The sequence below is a fragment of the Saccopteryx bilineata genome, chromosome 4, assembly GCF_036850765.1.
Source record: "Saccopteryx bilineata isolate mSacBil1 chromosome 4, mSacBil1_pri_phased_curated, whole genome shotgun sequence".
NCBI lineage: Eukaryota > Metazoa > Chordata > Mammalia > Chiroptera > Emballonuridae > Saccopteryx > Saccopteryx bilineata.
In genome coordinates this window covers 182,319,343-182,339,944 of record NC_089493.1, presented here as the reverse complement: position 1 = coordinate 182,339,944, position 20,602 = coordinate 182,319,343, and the positions used below count along the sequence as shown (strand labels likewise).

General features: G+C 42.9%; 1 protein-coding gene and 1 non-coding gene across 9 annotated transcripts in view; one reads left to right on the top strand and one right to left on the bottom strand.

Moving 5' to 3' along the window:
- The window catches only part of EBF1 (EBF transcription factor 1), a 389,332-nt gene that overhangs the window by 29,540 nt on the left and 339,190 nt on the right, over positions 1 to 20,602 (top strand). The gene's annotated exons all lie outside the window — the stretch shown is intronic.
- On the bottom strand, positions 2,361 to 2,462 carry LOC136336951 (U6 spliceosomal RNA). Its single transcript, XR_010731685.1, has one exon. It is a non-coding gene; the product is annotated as a U6 spliceosomal RNA (small nuclear RNA).

Below are 20,602 nucleotides of genomic sequence, written 5' to 3'. Positions count from 1 at the left end.
ACTTATGTGAGAGAGCATCATTCTAAATTTTATCACATATCAGATAATACCATTCTGAATATGAGATGAACCCTGTACATTTTTCTGCTGTTTGCTGCCGTGATAAGAAAATAACAAATACAATAAGCTAATAGCAGTCTGTATCCCATTTGCTATCAGCTATTCCCAAATATACAACCAGGATACATTAAAATGCACTTCAGATATGCTGACAATATATCATAATGCAAAGTAGTTTTACACGGCATAATACTACTACAGACGCTGTATAATGAACAACAGTGGTTTTCCTGTAAAGGAAACAATGGCAGCAACTTCCAAGAAATATATTTAAGGGAGATTCAGAGAATCAGCCGTGTATATGTGTAACTGGTTCGGGTGTCAGTTCATGGTGTTTTTTTTCCTCCATGTCATCATAACTTTACTTTTGTAATGGTTCAAGAAAAAAAAATACAGAAAAGCAGTACAAAGTCCCCGGTGTGTCATCTAGCAACTTCGCACCATCAGTTTGTGATGAGACTATATCACTGCATTAACTATGCTTTTACTTTTCTGAAAGAAGTTGCTTAGATTGGGGGAGGGGGAGAAACCCTCTTGACTGAAACTCTTCATTGATGAATTTCCTTTGTTTCTCCTGCTGCCAGAACCTGCCCAAACTCTTTAATAAAAATTGACCAGATTAAAAAACAACAACAACTCTATTTTGAGGTTCCTACAGATCAAGAGATGGTATTTTGATCATTTTAAATGTGAGGTACTATTTGAAATAGACAACGAATTCTTCCTTCCCTCCCCCACCCTCAGCCCATCCCTCCCTATACAAACTGTGTAACTATATACTGTCCAGGACAATATAAAAGTGACCTAAATACTCCAATTGCAATCAATGAAATATGGTGAACAGTACAGGTTTGTCTTTGGCTGCTTGCTGCCTTTAAAGGTGTGGGTAGATGAAGATAAATCTCCCTCCCAAACTCTTTCTCCAGTTACAAGCCTTTGTCCGGAAGCAAAGGAAGGTTTTAACGTTACAGTACTTATTGTAATAGAATTTTAATTGCCTTAATCCTGCTAAAGTGTGAAGTTCTGTGTTTCAGTGTGTGTGTGTTTTCTTTATGGGAAGGAGAGTCAAGCCACCCCCCCCCCCAAAAAAAAATAACAACTCCCCCAAAAACCCCACTAAACCCAAAACAAAATGTAAAACAGCAAAACTGCATAATTCCCTGGGAGGTAGGGGTCATATATGGCAAATGATGTACACTTAGTGAAAGTGATTCTGAAGGAGAGAAGGCTGTTGGCGTTCGATTCACGTAACGTATATATACGCCACTTCACATAGGAACAGAGTGGTCTTCTCTGTGCTTTGGGGATTTTTGTTTTTCAAGGTGAAGTGCTTGGATCCATTTCCAAACTTGCCTCCAAACCCTACTTGTCATGGCTTCACTAAGACAAGCTGGCAAACGATATAGCGCGGTCCCCCACGATAACCTCCAAAACGGCCCTCGGTAACTATACCGTCCCGCTAACTGTGGGAGGCACAATAGTTTGGTAATATAATATAAAGTAATAGTGTTAGCCAACACATCTTTAATAAGATATTGTTCGTGCCTTTGCCATATGCTACAGAGCCTCCTCTCCCTCGGTGGCCCTTTTGATTCCTCTCAATAAGATTATTTCAAATACTCTAATCCTGAATCATTGACATGAATACAAAAGCCTAGTGACATCTAATAGATGCCTCTTAGCTTTGCTTTTCCTCTTGTTCCTTTCCTTTTTCTTCTCTTTTTACCTGACAAAAAGCTTATAGACACTTGGGCTCTGTCTCTCAGTAGCAGCATGGGGGGCTCCTCATGAAATATAAAGGAGCAAAAGGGACTGACAGAGGCCCGATAAGCTACAGAGTGAAGGGCTATAGATTAAAAGTAAATGCCAGTAAATCCTACCCTGTACACTTACTTGTTCTCCTATTGTTTTCTTTAACACTTTCAGGTCCAGGGCAGGGGGGAAAAAAAAGAGAAAATGAGAATCACATGGCGCCTGTGCATTTTTAAGCTGGACATGGTTACTATCGATATTGTGTAGGGTTTTGATAAGATTTTTGAATTTTGGTTCATGTAAAGGTTGCGGTAATAACTACTCGGGGTCGGAGGTTCCCTTATCTACCTTGCCAAAGAAACCATGATTCGGCTAAAGCCTTTTTATTTTTAATTTTTTTTACTCAATCTGAAGATCTGACAATCATGCTCCGTGCAACTTACTTATTATTGTTTGATAGATAAACTATTGAGATTTCTCTCAATTTTTGATATGCTTCCCATTAGTATTCTGATCTATTGGTAATATATGACAATATCTTTTTTTTTTTAAATTTTTTATTTTTATTTGCGTGTCATCCTTGCTCAGGGGCCATGCTAATCTTCTCTATATTGTTCCAATTTTAGTATATGTGCTGCCGAAGCGAGCACCAATATCGTTTTTAATAGTCTTGAATGTGCTATTGATTGAAGTCCCTCACAAAATGAAAAGGTAGTTTGAAGAATCTTGGACCTACATCAGGTTTGGTTACTCTCACATGTAAACACACACACACACACACACACACACACCAAAGACAAAGTCAAAGATAAAAAATGAGAAGTTTCTTTTTTATTTATCGAAGAGTTTTTTAGAAAATAAAGTTGGTTAAGCATTAACCTGCTTATCTCTGGAGCTATTGCAGTGTAGAAAATTCATGGTTTTCTGCATGATCTTGGTATTCTCTTAAAGCCAGGTTCTAGCCTCAGAATATCTTTTAAAATATTGACTCCTCCTTTCTGTGGCTACAGGTGCACAAGTTCTGACCACGCAGAAGTTCTCTGACCAGCATCAGAATCCTGGCCTATGACCACCTTAAAACAAACACAAAATCTCTACCCTTTGTGAATCCATAGTAACTTACATCTGAATGATACTTGCAAAGTGACTTCACTTCCTAGTTCCCAGCCTGATTTTTTTTTCCTTCCTCAGTTGCTCAGTAAAAAAAAAAAGTTTACTGTTTTCAGCATTGCATAGAGTTTCATTTATTTTTCTTGGTATCCATAGTTCATCCTCTCCATGTACGACTTAGAAGTTGTCATACCCATTGCTAGAGCAGTGTTTGAGTTCTCATGTCCTCATTTCATTTGGTGAGTCAACCACGGTGTTTTCATGTGGGAAAAACAGGCCCTCTCCCGCTTTTTCCAATGAGATGTCTGGGAGAAGGCAGAATGTCTAGAAAAGGCATAGATTTTTGGAGTCCATTGGCTGAGGGATCAAATCCTACCACTGCTACTTACTAGTACCTGGGCCTCAGGAGACTCAGTTTTCTTTCCCACCTTTAAAATGGCAAAAACCATTTCTATTTTAAAGAGTTGCAAAGGTTAAAATACCTATTGCTGGGCTTGGCACATTAGGTAGTCTTGCAATTTGAATATATTCCATGTGAATTATTATTATTAATGTGATCATTACCATGGGACTTTTTTTAAAAAAAAATTTGTCCATTGAGTAATTGAGAGAGAAAGAGAGAGAGAGAGAGAGAGAGAGGGGCATCATGTCATTGTTCCACTTAGTTTCATTTAGTTGTGTACTCATTGCTTCTTCTACCCTGACCAGGGATTGAGCCTGTGACCTTGGTGCTCCAGGATGATGCTTTATTCACTGAGCCATGTGGCCAGTGCCACCATGGAACTTCCTTACAAGTGAAACTAACTCACCAAAGTTTATCATGGTAGTTAAGTCTCTTGGATGAGGAGTCACTCATTTTTTTTCCTTTTCATATTTATTGGTCTCCTACTATACGCCATGCACTGTTTCAGGGTTAGTGATGTAACAGTAAATAAGACACGTGGTTCCTGACCTCAGGGAGCTTTCAGTGCCTCAGAGTCGGGGAAAAAAATAAGTCAGAATAGTAAGGCTAAACAAAGAACGTATTAATTAAAACAAAATAGAGGAATGCTATTTTAAGTAGGGATCATAATACAGAGGAAAAATATCCCTGGGCTGTTCGCTCTTACTCAGTGGTATTGAACTTGGACAAACTCATGGCTTTCTTGCGCTCCTTCAAGGCAGAGTTTACACACTGGTTAAGACCACAGGCTGTGGAGTCAGACCACCTCGGGTCAAATCCTAGCTCTTCCAGTGTTAACTGTGGGGCTGAGGGCAGATCATTTAACTTCCTTAAGCCCCAGTTTCTTCATCTGTAACACCGGGATAAGAGACGAAGTTCCTCCTTTATAGGGTTGTGGTGAGATAATGCGTGGAGGGCACTTAGCACAATGCCTAGCACATAAATCATATTCAGTAAAAGGTGACAATATTATTTTTAAAAGAAGAGCTGGAATGGAGAGAGCTCTAAGACTCTCCCCGGCTATGAAATGCCAGTTTTAGTTCCCTCTGGTATTACCAAGGCAGATAAACTCTTTAGGGGGTAGACTGTGAGCCCCAGAGAGCAGCCGTATGTGTGGCTGCTCGCTGTTGTATCCCCAGCAGGCAGCCCGGGGCCTCGCTCCTGTGCAAGAGGTGCTTAGCATGTGTTTCTGTGAAATGGAGGAAAGAAGGAAAGAAGCCAGAGATGCAGTTTATTGAATCTGGTGGTCTCATCTCTCTGCGTAAAGACGGGCTTGTTATAACTACACAATAAAGTGAGACGGCACTGTCATTAAAGAATGAGGAGGAACAGCAAAATGGAAGACAAAATGTTAAATTTGTTATGCTTAAAAATGTTAATCTTCACACGATTACCATGCAAATCCCCTAGTTGCCTAACTGTTTAATTGATCAAGTAAATCACAGAGCAGACAAGTAAGGGGAAAACCCTGCTGTTGACATTCTCACAAAGCACAATTTCCAGAATATATTCTGGTAACTAGTATGTCTATTACTCAGGATGACGTGAATTAAAAAAATAGACACACATACATGTATGTAGCCACCTTTGCACACAAGCAGATTTCCGAGAGTTTGGTGAAAGCTTTATGTTTTTGCATGGCAACTTGGTGCTCTCCCCTTCTTACATCAAATGGGAAGTCAGCTTGAGGGTTACATATGTCTCCGTGGTGCCTTTTTTTTATGTAATGTTAGAAGATCTAAGAATTCATTTATTTTCTTTCAGGGAGGTATAATATTGGCATGCTACTCTGGTGATTGAAGGGTTAATGAATATTTTCTCTCTCTCTCTCTCTCTCTCTGTTCCTTCCCCTCCACCCCCCCTCCCCTCACCCCAATCCCATCATGTGCCTGGTTGACTCTGAAAAAAAGGGGCTTGAAGTTGCCCACAGGGCATCCCTTTTCCCAGCCTTCTCCAAGGCCACCTGGGCAGACGGGAGCTTGCCTCCTGTCCTTAGGACACGAAATCCAATCAGGCTCCGAGTCTGCTGGTCTCTCTGACCTTCCAGCTGGGAAAGGGGAGGAGGAGCAGAGGCCGCTGGCGTGTGATAGGCTGCCTCTGTGGCTTAAGGGGGTTCCTGCCTCTGCTCAAGGAAGGAACTTCTCCCTCGTTTTACAGATTCGGTGTCATCCACAGGGGCAATGTGCTGAACTAATCAGGTTGAGAGGTCCCACATCATCCTCATGGAGCCCATCTCTTCTTCCCGTTAAAGGTAGATAGTGCAGTAAGGCACATGACTCATATTTTCACCCCCCCCCAAAGTCCGTGAAAGCTGCAGGGGTGCAGGGCGCCCAGGTTTAGCCAAATGTCATTCAGACTATTTGAACACAGGATAGCATTTAAAACAAAGGCAAAAACCCGTGCCTTGGAAGGTTTCACATCATCTTTGCTTTTTTCTTAATATTATAAAAGCCTCAGTGTTTCAGGTCTGCCCGGAATGCCTATCTGTTAAAGAATCCATATAGATTCCTCCTCGGCAATTTTATTCCAGATTGAAATTTAAAAAAAAAACACCCCCCAAACAACCTCATTGTGATGCGTCATCAGTGACAAGGACTTTCTCAGCCTGCGTTTCTATTCCTCAACCTCTGAACTGGACATGGGGGTCCAAGCCAGACACGAGGGTGCCGTGGCCCTGACTGATGGCATCTCTGGCCTCCCCCTGGAGTGGCCCCCTTGCTCCCCCCGTGGGGAAGAAACCAGAGCTGGTTCGGCTGAATTCCGTGAAGGGTGGGGGCTCCTCCTCCCTCTTCTGCACTCAGAATGATTTGTCATAGTTTAATTTTAAACTCGATCATTGACGATTCTTTTTGTCGACCCCACCTCTTCCCCCCTCCCTTTTTTTTTTTTTTTTCTTTCTTGGAAGTTCCAGGAATGACTTTAATTATCTCCACAATCAAACTCTCATTGCTGCCTCTGTGAAAGTGTGTAGTCATAGATCGCGGGGATTATTTTCTTTAGCACTTGAGGATAGAGAAACCGGTTGTTTCAAAATGAGAACCAGCTGGCTCCACAGAGCCCTATTTAATGGGGAGCCACTCTGTACACAAACCTTCGCTCAGGTCAGTCATTACGCCAAGCCCCAAATCAGCAGTGTTTGGTCTATCACCCTTTATTAAATGTTGAGTGAGGAGTGATTTAGCTGATACGATGATAATAATAATTAAAAAAAACCCAACAACCCCAAAACGCATACCTTGCCTCTTCAATTTTGCCTCTGCCAAACACTTGGGTTTATAAGGAACATTTCTCAAACTTGTCCCTGTGGTAATTATATCGTAGACCTATTTTGCCACTGCTCTCTCCTGCATGGCTGGTGTGTGTGTGTGTGTGTGTGTGTGTGTGTGTAGCTTTAACCCTCTCCAAATCCACAAAATAAAATTAAGCTCATCTTTCAACATAATCTTTTATCTGACAAGCACAGTAGATAGATGAAAAGTAGATAGCCAAGTGTTGGGTCCCCTTAGTTGAACCAATTGGAGGACAGAGATAACTACTATTATGAAACATCTTTTTATGCCGTTCTGTAAACTAAGGATGCGGGTGATACACCATGCGTGTTTTGCTGTCTTCCTAGCTTATAGAAATCGGTTTGTTGCCACACCATGTTAATCTTGAGCAGCACCAAATTCAATTTGAAGTGAGGGAGGCACTTCCCCTGGTTGACTGTATAAAATATTTCTGAAGCATGCAAAGAAGGGGAAAAAAATCATAAAAGACACATAAAACCACGGTAGACATTTAGTTTTGGGAATGGTATGCTTTTAGAACCTGGGTTGCATTTTTATAAGATCAACTAATTTGGGGGCTTCAACATTTATTAAATCAGGGTTTGAAGGATTAGAAAAAAGCTTCATAAAGATTTTAAAAAAATCTAATTTAACCAAATTTTGTCTTACAAATGTGAGAGATTACTTTGCCTTATTAATACAAATGTATGGTTATTTTTTTAAAAATTGTAACATGCTTCTTTTTACATTAACATTAACAAAATAATTTGAGGAAAGGGTAAAAATTTAGAAATTTTTTTTCTCACAGGAAGTTTGATCAATAAGCTGAGCACTGTATGGTATATATACTTTTACTTGTCTTTATTTTAAGGATTTTCTTGTTGAAATATGGTTTGAGTAAATTTTTATTTAATAATTAAAAAAATTTTACCAACTACTTTGATTATGTAATTTCTCTTCAGTTCAAATTGTCATTCTATTGCATATTTCCTGTATCTGTATTTAAAAAAAAATTGTGGCTTTTTTTTTAATATAAAAAACAAATAACTGTTATATTTCCAGTCACTCAAATTTGAACTGAATTTTACTTCCTGTTTCAAAGGTCAAGGCAGACTGACCTCAACAGCAGTGTGGAGGCTGCTGAATTATTCATATCATTGACTTTGTGTCAGCTTCCACATTTGTGGAGAGGGATGTTTTATTCATTTATCTCATTTAGGGTTCTTCTCTGCACCTGTTTCTACCATTAAGTACCCTGTAATTTGCATTTGATGCTAATTTAGTTTCATATCAGCCTGGTCCCCCCTTGTTAATTTAATTTTCTAAGACCCTTTTCATTATAGTAGAACTGTTTTCCTCTTTAAAGCAAACATCTATACAAGTAATTGTATAAACTGCCTTTTAAATAATATCTTTTAGAAGATTCCATCGTTTAATTCCTTAATTCCTATAATTAGCCACGGTTTGATTAATGTTTCAAAGGGTTAAATTAAAATGCAGAATTGCTCAAATGCATACTTGAATAATTTCTTATATATGGATGGCAGTGTTCGTGTTTCAGGGCTCTTCCTGATAATTCTCAGAACAGTAGTCATTTTCTTTATTTTAGAGTGCTGTTTAGCTTCCTACTAGTATTTTCTTTTGAATCATGGGGTTCTCAACATTATTTTTGAATTGTTAGCATTTTATTTCATGAAATTACTGATAGACGGGCTGAAAAATGTTTCTGAAACATTTAATAATGACATAACCCAAAAGAACCAGGGCAGACTCAGGTTTGATTCCTTGCGATGCCATGGGAATTTGGTATGATGAATTTCAGGAGACTGTTTTACATGAGGTGTCTGCTTCTCTTCTCAGTCTTATTCTTTCTCTCTGCTTCTCTGTGGAGACTGCCTGGGAATTTGTTTCCCAGACGTGGTGGTGTGAGCAGGCTTTCATTTGTATCTTTGAGCACCCATTGGGTTTCAGTTGTCACTTAGATACTGTAGAAATTAGGAGGGGGGGCCTGACTGAAATGGTGGCCACCTAGGTAGGAGCAGCCATGTCCCTGGCATGTCCACCACTGGCGATTGGGAGGTCCTGAGAACTAGCAACTCATGCAAGTCAGGTATTCAGCCCCCTGATTGTTGGAGAAAGAACTCAACTTCAGTTCTTTCCCTAGAACTGATTGGTTCTAGAGTTGTTGACACAAATGGGCAGCTGTTCTTCATAGGATGGGAATTTAAAACAAGGGTATGAATTACGGATCGAAGTTCTAAGGGACACAGACATTACAGAGACGGAAAAGCTGTGGCAGTATGTTACTAAGAAATGGGCCGGCCCTGGCAGGTTGGCTCAGCGGTAGAGCGTCGGCCTGGCGTGCGGGGGGACCCAGGTTCGATTCCCGGCCAGGGCACATAGGAGAAGCGCCCATTTGCTTCTCCACCCCCACCCCCTCCTTCCTCTCTGTCTCTCTCTTCCCATCCCGCAGCCAAGGCTCCATTGGAGCAAAGATGGCCCGGGCGCTGGGGATGGCTCCTTGGCCTCTGTCCCAGGCGCTAGAGTGGCTCTGGTCACGGCAGAGCGATGCTCCAGAGGGGCAGAGCATCGCCCCCTGGTGGGCAGAGCGTTGCCCCCTGGTGGGCGCGCCGGGTGGATCCCTGTCGGGCGCATGTGGGAGTCTATCTGACTGTCTCTCCCGGTTTCCAGCTTCAGAAAAAAAAAGAAAAAAAAAAAAAAAGAAATGGGCCCATGCTCTACAGTGCCCCTTATTTCTTCTGGGTTGGATTGCTTTTATCTGTTGCTCGTATTCTCTGGGCATAGCAAGTGGTGCTGTAGCTCTGGGTTTCCAGGAGGCTCTCGGGCCCTATTGAAACTGGAGTTTGAAGGTAGCGTCTCTTGTTCTCTCAGTTATAAATGATTCTCGGGGCCTCCCACAAACAACTTTGCAATTGTGGAAAAGTGAAAGGGAATCTTGATTTTCTAGCAGATAGCTTCATCTGTTTGGTTTCAAGACAGGGCCGTGGGTGGACTGCATGCTCCCGAGGGTCTCCTTCAGCAGGGGACTTTGCAGGTATCCCCCCTCGCAGTGAAGGTTTCGCATCCTTATGGCTTATTAAACTAGCTCTGTGCCTCGACCGATGGGCCTAATATAATACAATGAGAGGTTTCTTTCGGGAATGAAATGTGGGATCTTTATTCACTAATGAAACATTTACTTACTGAATCTTCCCCCCATTTAGATATTTTGTAGTTTAGACAAGTCTCTGAGCTCCGCCAAAAGGGTCCTAATGAGGTTTGATTCAGCAGCCAGGTTTATAAACAATGAGGAATATTTGAGGTGCTCTTAAGAACATAGGTAAGGTTTTCCCACCCAGCTCTGGCTGACGCTGAGAATTCTGCTGTTAGTCTCATCTCTTTAGCTAAGAGCCTTTGATCTGTACAAAGATGGACTGAATTTTGGGGAGGCTAGCACTTTAATTTGATTAGTCATCAACCTCTTTGAGGGAACAAAATACAGATTTTATATGGGTTCAGCTCTTTTCAATTTAGGAAGCTCCGTGACCTACATTGTTTTTGTTCTCATGACAACACAGAGAGGGACTTTTGTACCCATTTCATGGAGATGGAGAATAAATAATTTAGCTCCAGGAAGCTAAGAAATAACCTGTCCACGTCCCAAGGGTAGGTTTTTTGAGGAATCTAGGTGCTTGTAGGAAGAGACCAGGTTTTCATCTGAGCTGAATAGACACTCAGAAATTTCAGCACGGTCCCTTCCTTTTACAGATGAGAAAGCTGAGGTCCAGAGAAGCTTGGTCATGTTGCCCAAAGATCTAATTAGCCTCAGAGCCAGGACCTTAAGCCAAGTCTCTGGCTCTGATTCTAGTGGCTTTCCTGCTACCGCTCTGGGCCATCTGGGTCCTCCTCTGCTCTCCTGTCACCTGTGCGAGGTCAGCCTCCGGGAAAGGTGTAAGTTGTATTTCCTGGATTTTCTGTCCCAAGGGAACTGTGAGCTCCATCGCTCCAACAAGGCCCAGGATGACACACTGCACATACATGTTAAATTGTTTTTTTAAGAGATTATAACATGGGGAAGAGGAAGCTACAGACTACCCCACAGTAAAGTGTAAATTTATTTTTAAAAGCTCACATATTTCAATCATGTGTAACTGTGCTTGTTCATGCGATGTCCTAACACTGTGCAAACAACAAAAAAATAATTTTTGTTTGTATTCATCAGAGCTACTTCATCAATAGTCATCCTCCAGTCAGAATTTTATAAAAGTTCTTTCTATTCTAGATGTTTCATCACGAGCAGTTGTCTCTATTATCTTTCTCTGGAAGGCACTGACATATATAAATATTGAACTTGGCAAGTTTCAGAGTAAGTCCTAATTTAAAACAATTATCTTTTATTTAATCCTAAACAAATTTAATAAACTGTCCTTTCCAGAAATAATAATAAAGGGAATGAGGCATTGTAGAATATAATTCTGACGAAATCATAGTGAAAGGGGGGAAAAGTACATTGACCGTCCCCCTCCTTAAAATCGCCTTTGTGTCCAGTATAGTCCGAGCAGGCTTGTCACACCTGTGAACTGCCGCGGAGTGGCAGAAGTCACAGGTGGGGGCTGAGAGAATTTAGGAGCCCCCGGCATAGTCTCAAGCTGAACTGTCGGAGAGTGATTCCAGAAGGCAGAGGGGTGTTCGGCCGGTAAGCGGGAAGGAAGGACGAGTAATATTTTATACTTTTTCGGGATGTGGGGGGAAGGAGAAAGCAACAAAATATCTCAGCTTCTGAATTATGATTGGGCTGATATGAAAAAATTTCAGACTCTCCTTCTTGGTTCAAGTATGCGACCGAACGGAGCCAAGAGCTGCCATTCTCTCCTCCGTCCGCTGTCTGGTTATTTGGGGCCAATGCCCTACTTTAAAAAGGGAGGAAATTTCTAATGTACGTATTTTCTCTTCTTTTTCCTTTTCCCAAATTATTATAAACCATTCAACAAGCTGAATTTTCTCGTGCCGCCAAATAGTTTGATGTCGGAACTCAGAAAGGGTAATTTTGCTAAACCTATACTAGATTGTTTCATAAGTAAGGTACGTTCTTGTTCAGAACCATTGTTTTCAGTCCACAGAGGCCATGAGGACAGGCACCCACTGCTTTCATTGACCTCAAATAGGAGAGTCAAAGAAGCCAGCATGTTAATTTATTCACTACCTGTTCAGGGAGCATCCAGTGTATGAAAGAAGCAGTGGCCCATGTCCCTGAGAGGGGACTGCCTGCAGGTAGCGCGAGGCACTTCCAAGGCACTCACCTGTTAAGGGAATTGCATTCAGTCAGAATCTTTCTTTTTTCCAAATCGCCACCAATTCGATGGATTCATTCCTCTTTCTCTCGCCATCCTCTGGCCCCCTGCCTCACTCCCAACATAAGATCTGAAGTAATTCATTATACAACAGATTCAGTGTAGGTTAATGCACTACTTTGCTAACTTTCAATCTTCAAGTTACTGTTCCCTCCTACGAATCCAACTTCGAGAATAAATATCCTTACGTGAAGGAGAGAGGATGCTTTGGTTCTATTGTAGGCCCGATAAGTGAAATCACTCATGCCGACGGTGGATTTTTCATTTATCATGGAAATGAGAAGCAACCTGATGTAGAATGCCGAACTAGGACACAGGAGACCTGGTTTTTAATACTGCCTCCGCCGTTATTCAGATACGTGAGCCACGGCAAGTCTCTAAACTTCTCTGGGTTTCGGTTTCCCCACTTATAAAATGAGAGAATTGGACACTTAGGACCTTGAAGGTTCCCTCTCTTTCAATGATTTCAATCCTCTATACTCCTATAAATCTGGCCACCTCTGATATCTAACATTGGACAATAGTCTATTCTTAAACATTTGCTTGGGTAGCAGGTACTGTACGGTAAACAGCAACCTCACAGTTGCAATTGAACAACCAGCAATATTCTCAACCAACTTTCACTCCTCCTTCATCACTTGGTCTCTGGTTTCAGCTAGGTAATAAGAAGGAAGATAAGGCAGTGACTCTTACCTGAAGGCGGGGGCTATTGGATGAGGTCATTAGGCGATGTATCTTACAAGGCTAATTGAGTTGGTGTATTTAAATTTATTGGTAGCATAACTTGGACAAGATGAAGAAGGGACCCACTAGAAAGCAAATTGAAGCCTTGTAAAACGTGAGGCACATGGACAAATACATTCATCTCCGTGAGACAGTAATCCCAAAGGGCTGTCAGCAGAGGCTACCTATGTGGCACCCAGAGCTGTCTAACCAGATTCCTTTGGTTCGGACTTGTCTTCCAGGTGAAACAGCCTCAATGTTGATGTATGAAAGATACAGACTGAGTTGTTACATAGAAGGTGCTCATTAAATAGTTGTTAAGTATCAGCATATTCTACTTTGTATCTGTACTTTCTGGGGGTGTATAGTTCCCTTTAGGGTCAAGTAACTCTGAGCATCTTTAGAACAAAGCTATGAGATAATACACTTTGTACCCTGTGCTTGTGTGTGAGAATACAGTGTGCATCCCTTAACCTTAAGTGAGTTAGAATCTCACAAAATCTCAAAACCATTTTTTTCTTTTGTCATGTGCAGAGATGAGACACTGAGAAACAAAACTGTGTCCAGGAAGGGAACAAGATTCTTTATCTATATATCTATATCTATATCTATATCTATCTATCTATATATATTTTAAAATTGAAATTCTTAAATCTTTACATGTAAACATAATGATATTTCATACGTCCCCAAGGAAACAAACTTGTGAGTCTTATGGATAATGACTTTCTGAGAACGCCAGGTACAGAATAGTCCCTCTCAGGATTTCCTGTTTTTTGTTTGCTTTCCTTCATTTCTTATTTTATGTCTAATAAACCTTTACTTTAAGCAGGATCAAGTGTTAAGACAAACCAACTACAGAGCTAATGTATAGAACATTAATTCTATAGTAATGCCCTATAAAAACCAAAAGAAATAAGGCCAACTATTAAAAGAAATCCATATGTCTCTGGAATTTTTATTTAAGTTTATATTAGCGATAATGACCTTGGTTCCAGGGAATTCGGTAACGATTAATGACCAGCAAGGGGTCACTGGCCCCATGGTGCTTTGGGCCAACAATTCCTTCCAACATGGACAAGAACTGGCCATTTATCCCAAGGAAGTGCCCTGAGGTGAGGTCCTTATCCTCTTGCCATCTGACTATAATTTAACCTCAGCTTTTAAAGGGCCCTTAGGAACAAAGATACAATGGGTCATGCTTTTAGTATTTTAAAGTTTATTTTTGCCATGCAATTCCTAATTGAGTGTCATCAAATAGAGTTGTCAAAATAAAGTTAATAATTATGTTCCTTTCATTCTGGGGTATGAGCATTCATTTTCTCTCTGCATATCTGCTGGCTTGTATTGGTGTAGTATGCATCCATGTACATGCTTATATTCATACTTGTGTGTGTGTGTGAGAGAGAGAGAGAGACGGAGAGAAAGGTATGTTGAAACACTGCATGCAGTATAAACGGAATAAAATAAAATTAGAATGATAAAAACTCCAGTCACATCAGTTTTACTTGAAGTTTGACAAGGCCTACTTCTATAATATGTAAAATAAGAGGCTAGAGGCAAAGTAAAATTAGTCTTTTCCTGGGGTAGAGATGACCCGTGACATGGTGACTGGTATTGGCTTTTAACGTGTTCTATGTTACTGTTGTAATTACTGTTGATGATGATAATAATAGCTAACATTTATTATGTTACATATTTTCTAAGTATGCTGTCAGTTAATCTTTATAATAACTCTATGTGGGAAGTATTCTAATTTCCCCCCATTTTATAGACGAGGAAACTGGGGCTATGAGAAGTTAAATATCTTGTTCAAGGTCACCAGAGCTATGGAGTGGTGGAGCTGGAACACTCAGCCCTGTTGTTTTAGACCCCCAAGATCAGGGTCTTAATCATGACACCATTCTGCCTCTATTTAAAAACTAACATTTCCATTTTCTGAGCACAGCCTTTAACATATTCATTTAGGCAAATTTCCATCCTTTGCTGGCATAATCGCTATTCCTTTTGTTGGTCATTGCTCCCCTGGGCTTCCCTCAAACATGGTCAGAAGTGCCCTGGACTTTTTAAAGATGGAAGAAAGGCCACATGGCCCTGCATAATTTGACCGAGACAGCTGTGCAGTTGGTTGTCTCATTTAAATTACAACCACAAAAAAAGATGTGCCAGGCTTCATTGACACAAGGGTAAGGGCAGGAACACGGAATGGTTTCCTGAACCTGCCCTGGGTTACTGCCAAAGGTAAGCAGCCAAGCTCAGCGGGGTCTCATGGACCACTGAGGGGGCAGTGAGCTTCACTAAAACAATTATACTTCCCTGGGCCTCTTCTGAAGGGCCACAGCTCCCAATCCTCAGGGTGTAAAGGATTGGCCATCTCTTAATTCCAGCTCGGAATGGCTGACCTAGGCAGGAACTTGAAGACGATTTGAGAGTTAGGGAGAGAAAGAAAGACGTGGGATTTAAAAGGCTGGTGTTGCCAAGGCTCATCTTGACAGGCTGTGGCTCAGATTTAGAGAAACCCCAAACTGATTTGCTGAAGGCTGAACGGGAAACCTTGTAACCACAGACCAGAGAGGCATTCATGAGACCTGACAAGCCTAGGTTTAATACAGAATCTGGGGCAGAGTTTCATGTGTGTGTTTTTGCTGTGGGTTTTGCCCCCTGTATCTGCTGGAATTGAGTCTAATAGCCCAAAGGATAGTGTTCACATACAATATTTTCTTCTTTGATTTGAGATAGGAGCTTTTCTGGGGGCTGCCCAGCAAAAAACCTATGTCTATATGACATAGGATGTCTTCTTTTTTGATGGAATTTTGACGTTGCACATGTTCCCCTCTTCAGTGATTTTTAACATCAGTTACTTCGTTTTCTTTCCCACTTTTCCCCGAACTTCATTCATAGTAGATGCTCCCCAAATCAGATTTGGTTTTATTAAAATGATTATATCCTTCTGAAGCAAACACACTACATTTTCCTGGAAAGTTCATAACAGTGATAATAATTTTTCCCCCCATGTAAATGTATTGTGAGCCTGTGTGTGTGTGCACACATGTGCGTGCCACGTAGGTTTGTGTAAACATAAAGGTAGTATGACTTCCCTTTTGCCATTATTAATGAGCAAGAATATATTTTCAGTCTGTTGGGTTTTTAACAAATTATGATAAAAGGAAGGTGGTGGAGGTGACTCCCCTCCACCCAATAGTGAAAAAAACAACAAGGAAATGAATGCGGACAAACTGCACGTGTGTTGGTGGCGCTGGGCTCTGAGGGCGGCCAGCCGCGAGGCAGCAGCGCGGCTGTGTCGTCCCCCCTCGCAGTGCCTCTCAGTAGTGGCATTGTGGGGACTCATGAATTACCTCTTACAGTCGGGGCTCCTTGCTATAAATCCAGCCTGGTGCCGAGCGCACCATGGGCAGCGGAGCACAGAACAGGGGCCGCCGGTGTTTGTGTTGTTGTTAGCGATACGTAGCGAGTTCCTCCGAAACGGAAAGGCCCCGGCTCCAGTTTGTCGCCAGTGAAAGCCGAAACATGAGTCGCACATGTGGATGGGAGCCGTCGGCCGCCTGGGGTGCAGGGGGAGCTGCGTGCCGAGGGCCCCAGTGCCTGGCCTTCCGCCCTGGGTATTTATTTGGAGGGGCGAAGGGGAGGAGGAGGGTAGGAGCAAAGAAAATAGCTGGAGGGGAAGGAGGCAAAGGATACCCTGACCCCTAGCTCGTGTGGGCCTTCCCATTACATCTCCCTACTTGTCTGAATACTTGAGAGAATTAAAAAAAAAGAAAAAAAAGAAAAGCACTCTCTTTGGTGCGGCTTTGAAATGCCTTTCTTTCTCATGAAATCCTGTGTCTGTCTTTGGGTGGGTTTTTGTAGGTTTGATGGAGAGAAGATGGTTTTCTATCCCTTTAAGAGGTAAAAACATGAAAAAATGTAAATGTAGGGACTTTAACACTTCCCCCCTTCCTAACATTCATATAATTGCTGTTAAGCCACATTGAAAACCCTGGGGCCTGGTGTGCACCAGGGTAAAGTTACATTTCACAAGCAGAAAATTGACTCACCACTTAGGAAAATTGGCTACCAATTATGTGTCAAAGGCTCTAAAGTCAGACCTGAGGTTTTCTTTTTTTGCCAGACTGTGGAATTAAAAAGGGCACAGGGGCTCGGCCTTGTCCCCTCTCCCCGCCTCCCTGGAGAGACTTCTTTCTTGGGCTGAGTTTCTGACTGTCCTCTGAGCCCTGGTGGGGAAGGAAGGCTCCTGGCCCAGTAAGGGATAGGCTGGTAGGAGGAACGGTGTCAGGAGGAAAGGAGACAATCAATAAAAGTGAGTTCATGCATGGGTCTTTTAAAAATCTGCTTATGACATGTGGGGAGAAAGTCACTCTTGCCCCAGTGCGGTTGGCCGGAGGTCTGAGAGCTGTGACTGAGTCTCGCGGGGCCAAGGAGCATGTGGGGAGGGGGGGAGAGGGGAGGGCTGGGTACTGAAGGCCAAGCCACTGAAGTCCTGGGACATCTGCTCTCTCTGGGGACATGGCACCATGTGCTGAGCCCATTCTGGAAGCTCATTGATCCCTCCTGTTGTAGTAGGAGTCACTGGGGCAGGAAGGGGGACCAGTTCCAGGGGCAGGAGGACCCATGGTGCTGGGGGGACAAGGGGGGTGAAAGGAAGGAGAGAGAGAGAGAATGAGAGTGAGAAAGAAACAGGGATTCAGAGACAGGGACACAGAGCAATGGAGAGGGAGGAGGGGGAGGAAGAGGGAGAGAAGCATTATAGGGGAGAAGGTATGGAGGAGAGTGCAGAAGGAGACAGGAGACAGGAGGGAGAGAGCCATTGCTCTGTCCACCACCTTTTGCACCTCACCCCTCTGCCACCGTGCGCAGTGCCCTGTTTTCTCCTCTCTGCAGCTTTCTGACACCTTGCCTTCGTTCCAGGTCTGCTTTCGTTCCCGCTGCCGCAGTGGCTTATCCCACGTTTTATTTCTTAATGCCTTGAAATAAAGCCTTATTTAGTGCCTCATTTTCTGCCTCTAGAGGGAGAGAAAGAGAAAGTGTTAGGACTTGCCAAATTGAGTGAATCTGCTGTGGTCCGTTGGAGAGTTAGTTTTCTAGGACAACCAGGATGCGAATGCATACTGGAGATTATCCCAAGATAAGCACCCCTCCTGACAACAGGATGTGATATGTAATAATTTTAGTGAGAAAAACCATCCTTGTTTTGCCTCCTGGGAAATCTTATGCTAGCTGTTTCTGTTTGATTCTCACTTTGGAAGATTTCCAGAATTCTCAAGAACCAACTATCTTAAATCCTCAGTGATTTTTGACAGAGAAGACCGTTTTGTCTAAGGGACAGCAATTCTGGGGCCGAATCCCACCCAAAAGATCTCATTTCAAGTGAGTCCTAGCATCTTAGCTGGAAGACAGAGAGGAAGAATTTATCCTTTGAAGAGTATTTAGTTCACCTCGGAGTCCTTATAGGGTTAAAAGATGTACGTGTGAGCTTTTTCCTTCTGTAGCAGTTCAGAATGCATGGAAGTTTATGTTTTTCTAATCAAGACCGCAGTATTTTGAGTGGATTTCCACCCCCCACCCCCGCCATCTTGTATGTTTGAGTGATCTTTTCTGGTTTTAAGAATCTCAAAGGCTCCCTCAAGTGATGCTTAATTAGAGAAGCCTTCTACCCACTAAGTATTTTCTTAAATGTATAATTGATTGTGCAAGGAAGGAAGAGCAGCAGGAGTGGAAATCATACATCATTTCATTATTAATGGCAATGTCCAAATAAAATGCAGACTTTGTCATGCTAATGGATAGCTGAGTATGTTTAAATCAGAACCTTTTTTTTTCTTCTTCTTTCTTTACCACTCTGGGATCCTTTTAGGAAGTTTACATAGCATTTAAAATTCTGATAAATATGTGCCAACACCCAATCAGACTCTGAAAGTATGTGAGGCAAAGGTGTGACAAAACCAATAATCTGGGAAGCCATGTACATTACCTCCTTTTTATAGTGAAGAAATTGGATTTTTACCAGGATTTAATTTACAAGCTATGCACTCAGCACTTACTGTATGATGTTTTCACTGCAGCGTTCCACAGATAGCCTTACAGAACAACAGAGCTGGAAAGTTTCTTAATAGCCCTCACTCTGGTTTCGGTGTGGAATTCATTAGCCAGAAAGTTAGAGTACCCGTCGAGACTTAAGCGGCTGCTTTCGAATGATAGCCAAGTTTGAAATGCTCCTGAAAGGAGACCTTGGAGGGATTTGGATGCAGGTAGTTTACAGGGGCACGATCCTAGGAAGCAGGGGCCGAGGAGAGTGAGAACAGGCGAGGGAGAAACAGGGAGAGAAGGATGCGTTATCAGAGTCACTGCTCAGGCCGTAGGTGCTCAAATCTATTGGGGTCTCCCCAGAGGCAGGCCGAAATTTGCCTCCTAGAATTATGCTCCTGGAGGACGAAAGGCTGGAGCACTGGTTTCCTGGCTTTTCTCCCCTGTGGGTTGAGGGTTGTCCGTGGCCGCATCGACCCCTTGATCCTCGTAAGCTGTGCTTGTGTGCAGCCTGGGCAGCTCCTACAGGCCTGGCGTGCTAGGGAAGGAAACCTTCCGTGGTGGCATGCGGTCAGGGTGAGATAGGTCGCTGAACTCAGAGTGGACCACAGGGATGGGAGGCAGGCACCAGCGGCCTCTGGTACAGAAGCTGCATATGAAGTGCCTGTGGGGAGAGAAGCCTCTGCTACTGAGAGTTCATTCTTGGTTTTTTATTCTTATTGAGTATCTGCTATGTGCATGGGCATGGTAGGCATTCCTTGTGGAATCAATAAGCGCGCACAATTTATACACAACAAATGTTCGGTGAGCACTTACCCTGTGTCTGGAGGTCCATCTGTCTTCTTCCTTTAAGTCATGTCCATGCCATCACACCAGCCGTTGTGATGTTGCTTTGGAAAATAGGGTAGCAAAATATGGAAAATACGGTACCTGGGTTTTGACAGGTCCAGGTGGGACAAAGATGAGTGGGACTGGGTGTGAGCTCCATGTCTTCAGCCTCAATACAGACAGTTCAGGGGTGGGTGGCTGGCTCTGCTAGATGTTGAGCGTTTTCCTCTCGCCAAGAAGCAAGGATCAGAAAGCAGGTTTGGGAAGTGGATCCTGCTGAGGGAGGGAAACAGAAGTAGCAGTGCCTATGGCAAGGGGCGGGAAGGGCGGCGGGAGGAAGGGAGGGGATCAGTGTGTGAAGGCCACGGTTAGAGATACGGGTGTTCTTCCGTAAGGGCCTCTCTTTACATAAAACGTCAGACGGGTGGGGGGACCATTGGGAGGTGGGGATGTGAAATCCATGTTGAAGAACTTGGGGTTCAGACATGAGCTCTTGGTTGTGGTTCCCAAACCGGGTCATATTCCTCATATTACTTACAGGTTTCTCTGTCCCTCTAGCTGTAGAAACTTAAGAGTTATCTTTGTTGGTTCCTTCTCCCTCAACTCTGTCTTCATCACAACATGCACATGCCTACCATGTCCTTCTCCACCCCAGCTCTGGCCATAACTCCAGGCCAGTCTCTCTGCATCCATTTGGCCTCTCTGGCCCCATTCATCCCACACAGGAGCCAGAGTAAGCTTTTCAGAATTTAGATTTCACAGTGCCCTTCTGTAGCATCAAACCCATGAGTGACTTCTTATAGCTCCCAGGATAAAGTCCAAACTCCTTACTTGTATGCCATTCCTGTTGCTTCTGTTGGGATACTGCCTCTCTTCTTTGTTAGTAACCATCAGATTCTGGCTGCCTTTCTTCCCATTCTCAGAAACTCCTTCACTAACCTCCACTGTTCCCGGCATAGTATGCTGTGACCTCCCAGAGGCCAGGGTCTCTGGCTGTTTACAATTTTATTCCTACCAGCACAGTG